Raw genomic sequence first — 12,903 nt, 5'->3', positions numbered from 1 at the left:
ATGTCAGATCTGGAAGGAGTGATTCCGTCTAAATTACATCGCATGCAGGTTTTATAGAATAAGGTTCTCCGCATTTTTGTGGACACTCCATGGTATGTACGCATTAGCCAGTTGAGCTCTGAACTAGTTATTTCTTACATTACGCAACAAGACTACAAAATATGTGAAAGATTATTTTTAACTCGGCGGGACGCGTCTGGTGTAGCACACTACGAACTCTGTGAAAAAACTAACATCTAGCATCGACTAAAGCTCCACTTACCGCAGGATATACTCTATTCTCGGAATGACACACATATTTTTTTATTTATATAAATGATTTTTGTTCGTGGCATCGACCTCTAGAGATCTCTTGCCACTACTTGCACCATATTAAATGAACCTGCGTGTAATTGGAATTGCGGTAGTGTAAAGTGTTGAATGTGAGGAAAGGAACGTTAAGGGCGACACAAACACCCAGTCCCCAGGCCAGAGATATTAATCATTTACAATTGAAATCCCCTGACCCGGCCGGGAATCGAATCCGAGGTCGCCGGGTGACAGGTGGACGCGTTGTCCCCTACACCAGGGGGCGGACATCAAGTACACAAGTAGGCCTACTAAGAGATGAAAGACTCTCAACTTCAACAAAAACGGAAATATGTGAAGTAACAGATGGATGAGTAATTACGTGCTTCAGCAAAGGCTTCGTATTGTTCCTCTGTAGAAGTTGGTGGGAAATTTTTGGTGTGTTTGTGGAGCCGCTGGTTTCTTGATCGTGTTGTCTTGTCGTGGGTGCCTAGTTTGCTGCGCGAGTGGCCTCTGGTGTCCTTCCCATCAGTCTTAATTCCTTCTTCTTTCATCTCGTGCGCTAGATTTACGTTCTCCATCCTGCTTTAGGATGCATACAATCCGTCTTAGCCGTTGACGAAGGAAGTGCACAATATAGCTTTATATACCCTATGCCTGGTTTCTTAAAATAATCGAAGTACCTACACGATGTTCCAGTCGCTTCAATGTTAGTTTTGTGGAATATATTTCCGTAAAAAGGGAAGGCGTTAGTATTCACATAAGCAAAATGTCATCCTAAGGTTCAGCGAATATTTTTCACAACGCTACTGAGTCTTCAAGGTTATCTCCATATTCTTCGACGATTAAAGATAATAATCCCTGTTCACAACGAACTGTTATTATATTAAAATCAGAAATTTCAGAATGAGTAGACATTGGAGAAAAATATGGATGGAAAACCGTTTTCAGCAAAAGTGCTTGATTTTTCAGATTTTTTTTTCCGAACTATCGATATTCTTTCTGGATCTATGCACGCTGCTCGCAGGTTCTATGGACTGTGGAAAGATAGAAAGGACCTGAATATTCAGAGGAAATACACATAATCATCAAACCCCGAAAGGCAAGCAAAGCGGGATAGAATAAAGAAACTATAAAAATACAAATACCAGTTAAGGCAGTATCAGTATTTTAATCCAGAAGAGGAAATCAGTTCACCGTGTTCTTGTTAATAGTGGACCCCAATATAAAATTCCTATTCAGGATACAGAAAAAGCATTCACAGAATTTTTCGGTTAGTAATGACTGTATCAGAATTTCCTTTCCAAACAATTACCTGATCTTCAGAGAATAATTTCAGAAGATACGCATCAATATATACTCGTATAATTTCGAAAGATCAATTCTATCAGCAATTCAGAAAATAGCAGTTGTGATACGTCACCCGGCCCTGATCATGTGTTAATGAGACTTATCAGAGAGTACATGGTTGCAGATATATATTTTTTTATTGCTACACGTATGTTAGAGAAATCACTTCTACCAGCCTGCTTTAAGAAAGCAAGAATAATATTGGCATTTAATTCCGGAGATGAGATGTAAAATTCAAACTTGCGGCCAATCACAATTGTTTCAGTTCTCAGAAGAATCTTCGACCAGAGGTTAAAGCAATTCGTAGTGTTTAATGAACACCAAAGAAGTTTCACAAATTTACCCGGCACGATACTGAACACACCCTTATTGCAGTCGATATTGAATTGTGCGAAGAATAGAAGCAATGCTACTATAATTTTCCGTGGCATTCACAAAGCCTTCGACAGCTTAGGCCACGCACATCTTAGAAAAACTTTGGAAAATTCCGCTGCTGCCTCAAAACTTTCTACTCTGGTTTTCTCATTACAAACAGGAAATCAAACACAAATTGAAAGTGACCGATTAAAAACCAAGCCAATTCCGCGTAGAGGACGCGTTTTGGGGGTCTTCTTTATCTCCAGCATTACACAATCTTACAACGGGCCATATTCGGGAAGAAATTAACGAGATGGCTGTTGCAATAAAACGTGAATTTCCCATAACACGCCATCATGAGCCGTTAAATATCTTAGGCTTCACGTCACCATCTGCTCTCGAAATTGCACGAATGGTAGTTCAAGGATGAAATGAGACTGATTTGACTATCATCCTGCCAAAATCAGTATGTATCAATCTTGTTCAAGGTAAACTCATGGGTGAAGATATCTCAAGTTACGGAGGATACGTGAAGAGCAGTTCCGCGGGAGAGTCAATTAAGTACTTGGAAGAGAATTTTGAGAGTATTGTCACATTCAACCCTAAAGCTTAGTGATTGAGCAAAGATCATCCCAATCTCTTTTACAAGCCAATACAAAATTCTCTATTCTCAGTACTTCAAATTGTCCATCTCTCATATATCAATTCTGAACAATTCCCTACGAGCAAATTCCTGTAAAATTCATTGAAGATTCAGATAGAATGATAAGATGCCCATTGAAAGAAATCTTACAAATTCCCGCTGATATGCTATACGTAGGGATAGTCCTAGGAATTTCCAGGGAGAGAGTCTGTTCCTTTCGCGATGGAATTATGTCAACACCCAGCAAGTCAGTGGGTTAGTTTCTTTCAAGGATTATCTTGGTGCGAGTGTCGTAATGCCTAGAACATCACAGTCAACGCAGCGGCCGTACGAGCTTTTCCAAGCAGGACCATGGACACTAACCGTTGTTGGCACTATCACAACGAGGTGGAAATGCTTGCCCATGTCCTCGGTTACTGCTCTCATTGTGAAGCTCTACGAAATACAAGGCATAATAAAATACGATCTGCTTCAACGTTAAGGAACTCGGGCTTCACGATCTTCGAAGAGGTTCGTGGTGTGTCTGTTGCATGCAGCAACCGTCGATAAACTTCAAAGGCCAGCGAAAGGGCTTTATAATAGATCCGACGATCAGGTATGAAATGCCTGAAACGCAAACCAGGGAGATTTATGAGGACATGGAAACAACATATGAACCTACCATCCCATTCTATCAACAGACGTACATTTGGATGATATCAAAATCATCCGACTAATGGTTGGCGCTAGAGGAATCATTCCCTTTTTCGTCAAGTTTTACAAATCATTTAAACTCTATTAGGCATTAATGAGAGAAGTTGTTGTGACTGCCTTGAACTTTTCAATCCAAATCCTGAAAAACCATATATGCCAAACGTTTTTAATGAAACCACATGTTAACTATAGGCCATTATGTAATCAGTTCCTCACAATTACTTTTAAATTTCCCCATGTTGTACTGCTTGTTTTGCCCTAAGGGGCAATCCCCAGTTGGAGAAAGTCGAAAGTCGAAAATGTTTATCAGTTTGCCAACTATTATTAGGGGCCTATAAAAAGGGACCTCTCTCTGATTTATTTATTTATTTATTTATTTATTTATTTATTTATTTATTTATTTATTTATTTATTTATTTATTTATTTATATCGTGTCAGAAGCAGAGTAACATTTATGTACATATAAAGATGTAAAGAAAAAATATCTATATAAAAGATGAAAATGATAAAGTGTGCACCAAAATTTCAGATTGTGGTGCACCAGAAATTAGCGAAGTCGAGTGCATTCCTTGTCAGCTCAAGCAGCTCCTTCTCAGTACATGTAGCAGGACAATGATGACATTCTAGCAGATGGGCTGTAGTCTGAACTTCACCAAAGCCACACAAAAGAGAATCCACCATATCCCCATTTTTTCGGATTGATCTTGCATCTAGTAATACGCGAATGCAGCCTCTGTAGAGATCTCCAAGTCGTCCAGTACTCCATAAATCCAACTGGTAATTCTTTACGAGGTGTAAGAAATTACCTGCACCTAATAATAATAATAATAATCTTATATACTGTAAATAGTGTTGGTTCTTATATATGCATTTCTGTAAACAATAATCTGTGTAATTTGCTGGACGATTAAAATGTATTAGAAAACAAACACATAAAGGCAAAGTAGGATGAGATGTATAATTTCAAGAAAATGGCCGTTTCCCGCACACCAACGACATTAAAAATATAGAATGCTCACTGCTAATCTGATGGCCATCTTTGAATCTACTTGAACCACTGGCAGCCATGACACTTGTAGGCAAAACGTATGCTTATTTCTTCTGAATCTGTCATAGAAAGGATCTGCAGAAGTTGTTGTGTGATGGAGTACGGTCTTTGAGAAGGTGTGCAAGGTTAAACTAAGTGATTAACTAACTAACTAACTAACTAACTAACTAACTAACTAACTAACTAACTAACTAACTAACTAACTAACTAACTAACTAACTGACTAACTAACTAACTAACTAACTAACTAACTAACTAGCTAACTAACTAACTAACTAACTAACTAACTAAATAAATAAATAAATAAATAAATAAATAAATAAATAAATAAATAAATAAATAAATAAATAAATAAATAGCCTAAATGTAGGCTATGAATTCAGTAGAATGAAGTCAGGCGAGGTTTGACCAAGAGAGGTCCGGTAGAAATATTACAGTGGTAAAGCTGGTGGGATACCGTATGTGGAAGGAATGCTGCACTCAACCAGGGGTCAGGTGTCCTCAACTTTAGAATCTGGGGTTACCCAATTTAGTGGCCCCTTACGACAGGCAGAGGATGCCATAGAGATATTCTACACCGCAACCAACGGACATATGTGCTGCATGTCGCACAGCAGTTCTTAGAGAAGTAGCCATAAGTAGCAAAAGGCATAAAACATAACAAACCAGACAAAGAAGCAAAATTCAAAAATTATACCAGAATGACACTGAAGGTATGTCATGAAAAGGCAGTGGTATCTTCCTCTACGCCTGTACATCCTCAATGAACTGGTGTACGTATAACATGTCTTTCTGTAGTGAATGAGTTTATATTGTTAGTGCATGACGCCGAATTATCCATTCTTCAACATACGTAATTCTTGTTTTAACCAAGCAAATGCTCACCATATTCAATGCGCTTATTTCATTATATATTTCATTATATATATATTATATATTTCCAATTTCCAATTTCTTTGAAATCATTTAGGAAGGCTAGGAAAGCAACAGATAGGGAATCTGCCACCTGGGCGACTGCCCTAAATGCAGATCAGTATTGATTGATTGATTGATTGATTGATTGATTGATTGATTGATTGATTGATTGATTGATTGATTGATTGATTGATTGATTGATTGATTGATTGATTGATTGATTGATTGATTGATTGATTGATTGATTGATTGAGATAACATCAATGCAACATTAAGCATGTTTGAAAATGTCGTGTTTATTTTTAAATAAATCGTTAATTTTCAATAACATATAATCTCATCAATTCATTGAACTGATAAGAGCTAACTGTCAAGATGAAGAAGTGGCAGCCGCCATGACAGCTGCAGGCAAAAGTCATTTCGCTGTGCTTCAACCAGGGGCGCTGTAACGAGTATGTTTAGCAGTCTGTATCTTTCATGTCGTTACCTCACACTTTCTGTGAATGTAAATAGTCTTTTTATAATATAACACAGAGCTCATAGAGGGAGGATGGGTACAGATTTCACCATTTCACTTACAACAATGTGTATACTGTCGCATTAAAAAATGTTTGTTTCATTATATCCTCTGCTCTTTGGAAGAGCTGAATGTGTGCGCAAAGAACAACTCAGAATTGAATGATAGTTCAAACATACTCGTATTACATATTACGGAAGAATTGTTTTGCGATTCCTGGCCAAAACTTCGTTATCTAATTGGTAATGGAAGAAAGTTTACATGTACAAAACGGCCTCTATGAGCAGTACTGGTATCCTCGACGTAGTATTTTGAGATTATTCAGAGCTGTGCCTCATAAACAGATTGAGGTAAACGGCAGAGAACAATGCCAAGTCATGATCAATTCTCAACGTAATTCTGACCGAGATATTCCATTTCCAACGAAAAGATTTGGAATTATAATGCTAGTTGGTCTATTGGGCGTATTTGGAAGTAATATCATCCTGAGATCTGGATCACCTGTTATTACCTTCAAACTCACCCACTTTCTGCTGTATAACACAACACTTATGGTAGGTGTTGTGGTGGCAATAAGTTTTATAACTCAAAGCGATGTCCAGGTGAAACTCAAGTTCATTTTATCCATTATAGTTTATTTGCTTCTTCTTTATTCTGAATATTTATTAGCATTTCGCCATGAAATATTCAGAAACGAAAGGATGAATTCTAAACTTTTGATTTAATTAGCTACTATATTTTTTCGTGATGTTTTAAGGGGAAATTGAATATTTAATTATTATCCCATGTTTTAGATAAATAGGAATAACAATATATTATATACTGTACATAAATAAAATTTGAAGTTAGAATAGTTTGAAATGAATTCTTCTTTCAGTTTAGGAGTTATTACTGTGCTAAATACAAGATTGTTAACGTCAATTATTTTAATCGTTTTTTCTGTTAATAAGGACAAGTGGATGAGAATCCCAAGGTGAAAACTATGCCTCTTTACTCGGACAAATCGATGGTTACGTGTATGACAGTTGCAACAATAAAATCTGTGATAATTGAATTTCTCTACACTGAAAACAGTACAGTTATACTTGCTCAATAACCTAACTTATTAAATTATTCCCTGCCGCAGGTTTAGTAACATTAAAAAGGAATGAAACACGGCTACAGCTATGGCAGGAAAAGGACATCACTTTTGTGTCTGCCAAGTTCAATGACTGATTTTTGTGAATCTTCCCATTTGAAAGACGACATTATGATTATGCATGTACCCAATGTTTCACAAGTTTTTACATCAGTAGCAGTTAGTCGGAAATGGTTAAATAGCATTCCATATAAATTTTGTAATCAATGGTTATGGGTGTGACATATACCTGAACTAAACGACATTTTCTCGCCAATGTAAGTGTATTTTCAATGCATACTCAAAATCAAGGGTTCTTTCATTACATTTTATTGAAAGCCATATGTTTTCCAGACCTCTTAAAAGTATGTTAATTGCACTGAATCATTTGTCCATAACTATGACAAGTCTAACAATTTTTAATGTATCCAAGAAATACTGTACGTATGTTTAGAAATAGCACATATTCTGCAGTGGAAGAGTAGTAATTCAATAAAATTGACCATTTCGATACAAGGAATATTAAACTAGACACATTTAAGTACAGAATGAGGTACAGGACATTGCTGCAATCCAATATTCCATTTTAACTTCAATTGTCACATATTCTATGGATTTACCCTCAAATATTTTTCCTAAGTTACACGATGGGTTGGAAAAATCTCTCTTTACTTCATTGGTGGAGAATAATTTTTATCCAACAGAGTTAGGAGGACACCCACCTAATCGATAAAATGAATAATATTTAGTTAAGGGAGATGTTCCTATGCCCTTAAAGAATAATTTCTAGCTGATTATTAGAAAGGACTGTTTACATTTGAAAAAGGACCGTAGTTTACGTTAAAACATGTACTTCATTCACATCGAGAACCCCCACGCTTACCGACCACCGTTCATTCTTCAATTCCTCGTATTTTCCATCCGCTTCCATTTACCATAGGCTTCAGGAGTACGTCCGGCGTCAACCTCGGTATTTGAAGGTGCTCAAATCGTCAGCCTCATGTCGGTAGATTTACTGGCACGTAAAATAACTTCCGAGGGACAAAATTCCAACACTTCGGAGTCTCCGAAAAACGAAAAAGTAGTTAGTGGGACGTAAAGCCAATAAAATTACTTATTATTATTATTATTATTATTATTATTATTATTATTATTATTATTATTATTATTATTATTATTATTATTATTATTAATTAAGGTAACGCTTTCTGCCTGGCTAGGAGATGCAGGTGGATTAAGAGTCAAGGATGAATTAGTTTCCACTTCTTCTTCTTCTTCTTCTTCTTCTTCTTCTTATTCCCGTCGTTATTTCCTTCTCCCCGTGGGGTGGTGATGTGGTGGTGATTATTGTTCTTTTTTCTGTTTGTTTTACCTCGCACCGCCACAGATAGGTCTTATGGCGTCGATGGGACAGGAAAGGGCTAGGAATGGGAAGGAAGCGGGCGTGGCCTTAATTAAGGTACAGCCCCAGCATTTGCCTGGTGTGAAAATGGGAAACCACAGAAAACCATTTTCAGGGCTGCCGACAGTGGGGTTCGAACCCACTATCTCCCGGATGCGAGCTCACAGCTGCGCGCTCCTTTCCGCACGGCCAACTCGCCCGGTGATTATTGTTTTAAGAGGAAGTACCTTCCTCTACTTCCTCTATATAACAATAATCAGAGAGAAAAATGGAAGGGATCCGACACTTTGAAAAATGAAGGTATCGGCCAAAGGAAGATAAGAGCCACGAAGGGTGTAAAAATCGGAAACCTAATAGCATCGGGGTCGGAAAAGAGCAAGAGTGGACCAAGGGAGGTCGGATAGGATAGATGAAAGTGAGGAGCCTGGCACAAGTAAGTGGAAGCAATGACAGGACTCAGCTAAGAGCCCCTTGGTCACCAACCAACGCTCCCAAGTTAAGAACCCCAGGAGCCCGGTTTGGTCGCCTTTTACGACAGGTATGGGACACCGTGGATGTTATTTAACCACCTTCACCCACAGTGGAAGCAATCTTTGGACTGTACAGTAATCACCACCACCACCACCACCACCACCATATCTACCAAGTTGCTTTTGAATCATAAACCATATGTCACTGAAGGAGCGTACTAAGAAAATGAAAGGTTATACATATTGCCATTGCTTTTGTCAGTGGGTCTGCCAAGCTTCGAGGTCAAGGGGTCGAACCCCGCCGAGATAGTCGGATTTTAGAGTTTCCTAGTGGCTCTACGTCGCACAGATAGGTCTTATGGCGACGATGGGATAGGGATGGGAAAGGTCTAGGAGTTGGAAGGAATCGGGCGTGGCCTTAATTAGGGTACAGTCCCAGCATTTGCCTGGTGTGAAAATGGGAAACTGCTGAAAACCATCTTCAGGGCTGCCGACAGTGGGATTCGAACCCACTATATCCGTGATGCAAGCTCACAGCCATGCGCCTCTAACCGCACGGCCAACTCGCCCGGTCGGATTTTTGAAGGGTTGAAAAAGTCCACTCCATATCGTATGATGTCGGCTTGTAAAATATATCTGGTAGCACGTTAAGTGTTTACAGGATAAAAGTGATTATACTTCAGCCATAAATCGCCCATCAGAGTCCCTCTGCCGTCTGGTAGAGTAAGTCAGAACATTGAAATTGACACACAGGCAGCCTAAATGGCGCCAAATCAAAATATCTCTACCCGGTAACATAGGCCATACAATTATTATTATTATTATTATTATTATTATTATTATTATTATTATTATTATTATTATTATTATTATTATTATTATTATTATTATTATTATTATTATTATATTACCGAGCAAGTGACTGTGTGGTTTGGGTCACGTAGCTGTCAGCTTATATTCGGGAGATAGTGTGTTTGAACCACAGACATATAGATTTAGACTGGCAATGAGCAGCAGGATTCTGAAGCCGGAAGCGTGCGGCCGCCGCCATCTTACTTCACTACACTATGTGGATGCCTTAATGTAAAATAGTAGCCGAAATGGGAATATTGGACAGGAGATAATTAAAATAATTAAAAGCACATCGTAATAATAACAATAATACTCATTAATTAGACCTATTAGCTCCTTTATTTTACTGCTAAAAAAAGAAACATTGGTATATCAATTTACAAATGCTTAAAAATAGCCATCCGCTTGAGACCGATCTATGGTCAGATCTGCTTCCATCCAACTCTCTTACAGCATGATTCACACGAATTTTCAAGAACAGTGATGAAATTATGCTAATAAAGCAATAAACATGCGTGTCCATTGAGTTTAGATCTAAAGCATGTGAGCCTAACCTCGAAAACAAATTTCTTTCATACAAATGAGCTGTGGCTTCGTTAGGAGTGTTTCCTTTCATGACTGAGCTTTAATCATCACATGTGTTCTCTCTAAAATACATGTCAGTAAATTTTCACGCTTGAACAACATCCTTCGTAGAAACATAGAGATTACCCCTACGGTATTCTTCAATGAAATGAATGGATAAGAATTTTCCTTTTGTACAGCTGCTACCTTACAAGTATCACATTGTAGAGAATTTACTAACATCTTTCTCACAAATCCTGAGAAATATTCAATAATATTCTGTGGTATTAAACCTAACACCTATCGATTTATGAAAGCCTACTAATCCTTCCACTCTAATTTTGACAGTAATTTTGACATTCTTACAACATATCCTTAAAGCATAGAAGAGACCAAGACCTCTATTATTTAATTGCTAATATAACCATGCATAACTATAATAACCATAATATGACCATAACCTATAACCTAGTGTTGCAGTAACAACATCATCATCATTATCATTACCGGGCGAGTTAGTCGTCCGGTTAGAGGCGCGTGGCTGTGCGCTTGCATCCGGCAGATAGTGGGTTCGAATTCCACTGTCGGCAGCCCTGAAGATGATTTTTCGTGGTTTCCCATTTTTACAGCAGGCCACGGCTGCCTCTTTACCACTCCTAGCCCCTTCCTATGCCATCATCCCCATAAGACCTAACTGTGTCGGTGCGACTTAAAGCCACTAGCAAAAAATAGCATCATTATTACTATTTATATTTTTTATTACATGCATTTAGGAAGGCTCGACTTGTGCCGGTAACATAATGCACTAACTCGGCCTAAGCAAGGAGTCCCCCTCTTGATAATGGACCTATACAGATATCCACAAATATTTACAACAGATTATTATTGTTATTTCTTTCTTAATTCGTTTACCCTCCAGGGTCGGTTTTTCCCTCGGACTCAGTGAGGGATCCCACCTCTACCCCTACAAGGGCAGTAACCTGGAGCGTGACACTTTTAGTCATGGGATCAACTGGGGAGAAGGACCAGTACCTCGCTCAGGCGTATTCTCCTGCTATACTGAACAGGGGCCTTGTAGGGGGATGGGAGGATTGGAAGGGTGAGGCAAGCAAAAGGAAAGAAGCGAACGTTGCCTTAAGTTAAGTACCATCCCGGCAATTGCCTGGAGGAGAAGTGGGAAACCACGGAAAACCACTTCGGGGATGGCTGAGCTGGGAATCGAACCCCCTCTATTCAACTGATCTCCCGAGGCTGAGCAAACCCCGTTCCATCCATTGTATAACTTTTCAAATTACGTGGCAGTACCGGGAATCGAACCCTGACCTCCGGGGATGACAGCTAATCACAGTAACCACTACACCACCCGGAGGCGGACATTATTATTATTATTATTATTATTATTATTATTATTATTATTATTATTATTATTATTATTATTATTATTATTATTATTATTAATTATCCAACACAAGGGGACAGACGCCAACAAATATACTTCTCTCTCCCATGTAATTACGGTAAGCATCTTTCATAGTAAATTTAATAGCAGTAATAACTAGGCAACAAGTGTACATGACCACATGAGAGCCACTTACCGGTGTATCGAAACTCCTGTTCCTTCGTTCTTCTTTCTTCGTGAATAAGAAAAACCACACCCAAACACCACGCATGTACTCACCATTCTACCACAGAGTAGTTTGCCGAAAATAAAAGTGAAATGTGCATAAAAACAACATAAACTATAACTGCACTTAACACAGTAACATGCATGTTTACAGTGGAACTGTAGTGTCGTAAGATGGCGACGGCTGCAAGTTTCCGGCTGCACTAGCAGCAATGCTACGAGATACAGCGCTGCCTGTCTATTTACTATATGTCTGTGGTTTGAACCCCACTGTCGACAGCCCTGAAGATGGTTTTACGTGGTTTCCCATTTTTACACCGGACTAATTTTGGAGCTGTACCTTAATTGTGGCCAAGACCACTTCCCACTCCTAGGTCTTTTCCATCCCATCGTCGTCATACGGCCTATCTGTGTCGGTGCTATGTAAAGTTTTTAAAATGTATTATTATTCTATCTTCATTTCTTAATCAAATCACCCTCCAGGGTTGGATTTTTCCTCGGACTCAGCAAGGGATCCCAACTCTACATCCCCATGTAGCTGGGGGCGGTAGATAACACACCCGGTATCCCCTGCCTGTCGTGAGAATCGACTAAAAGGGGCCAGAGGGGCTTCCAATTTGGGAGCATGGGTTGGCAACAATGGGCCCCTTAGATGAATCCCTGGCATTGCTTCCACTTACTTTTGCCAGGCTCCTAACTTTTATACAGGGTGAAGCGAAATTCGCGCAGTCGGGCGTCGCAGTGCGACTCCTCACATGCCAGCAATAAAAAAATGTCTGTCACAAAAGTTCGTCCTGCGAGTATATCAGGTAGAAAAAGGACGTTGAAGAGTGGCAATCCGCAACACTGTAACCACATGCATGGTAAGTACCTCTGTCAGGAAATACTACTCATGCTGTACAGTTGGTGCAGTGGATAGAGTTTTAGGTTGACATGCAGGAGGTCGAGGGTTCGATCCTAGGTTGATGTGCATTTTTAAATTTTCTAATTTCCATCGGACATTACATAGTGTAATACAGTAAGACACCGTACCTTAGGTCACATGTATCCTACTTATACAAC

Source organism: Anabrus simplex, chromosome 9 (assembly GCF_040414725.1).
Source record: "Anabrus simplex isolate iqAnaSimp1 chromosome 9, ASM4041472v1, whole genome shotgun sequence".
Lineage (NCBI taxonomy): Eukaryota > Metazoa > Arthropoda > Insecta > Orthoptera > Tettigoniidae > Anabrus > Anabrus simplex.
This window is presented reverse-complemented; position numbering follows the sequence as displayed.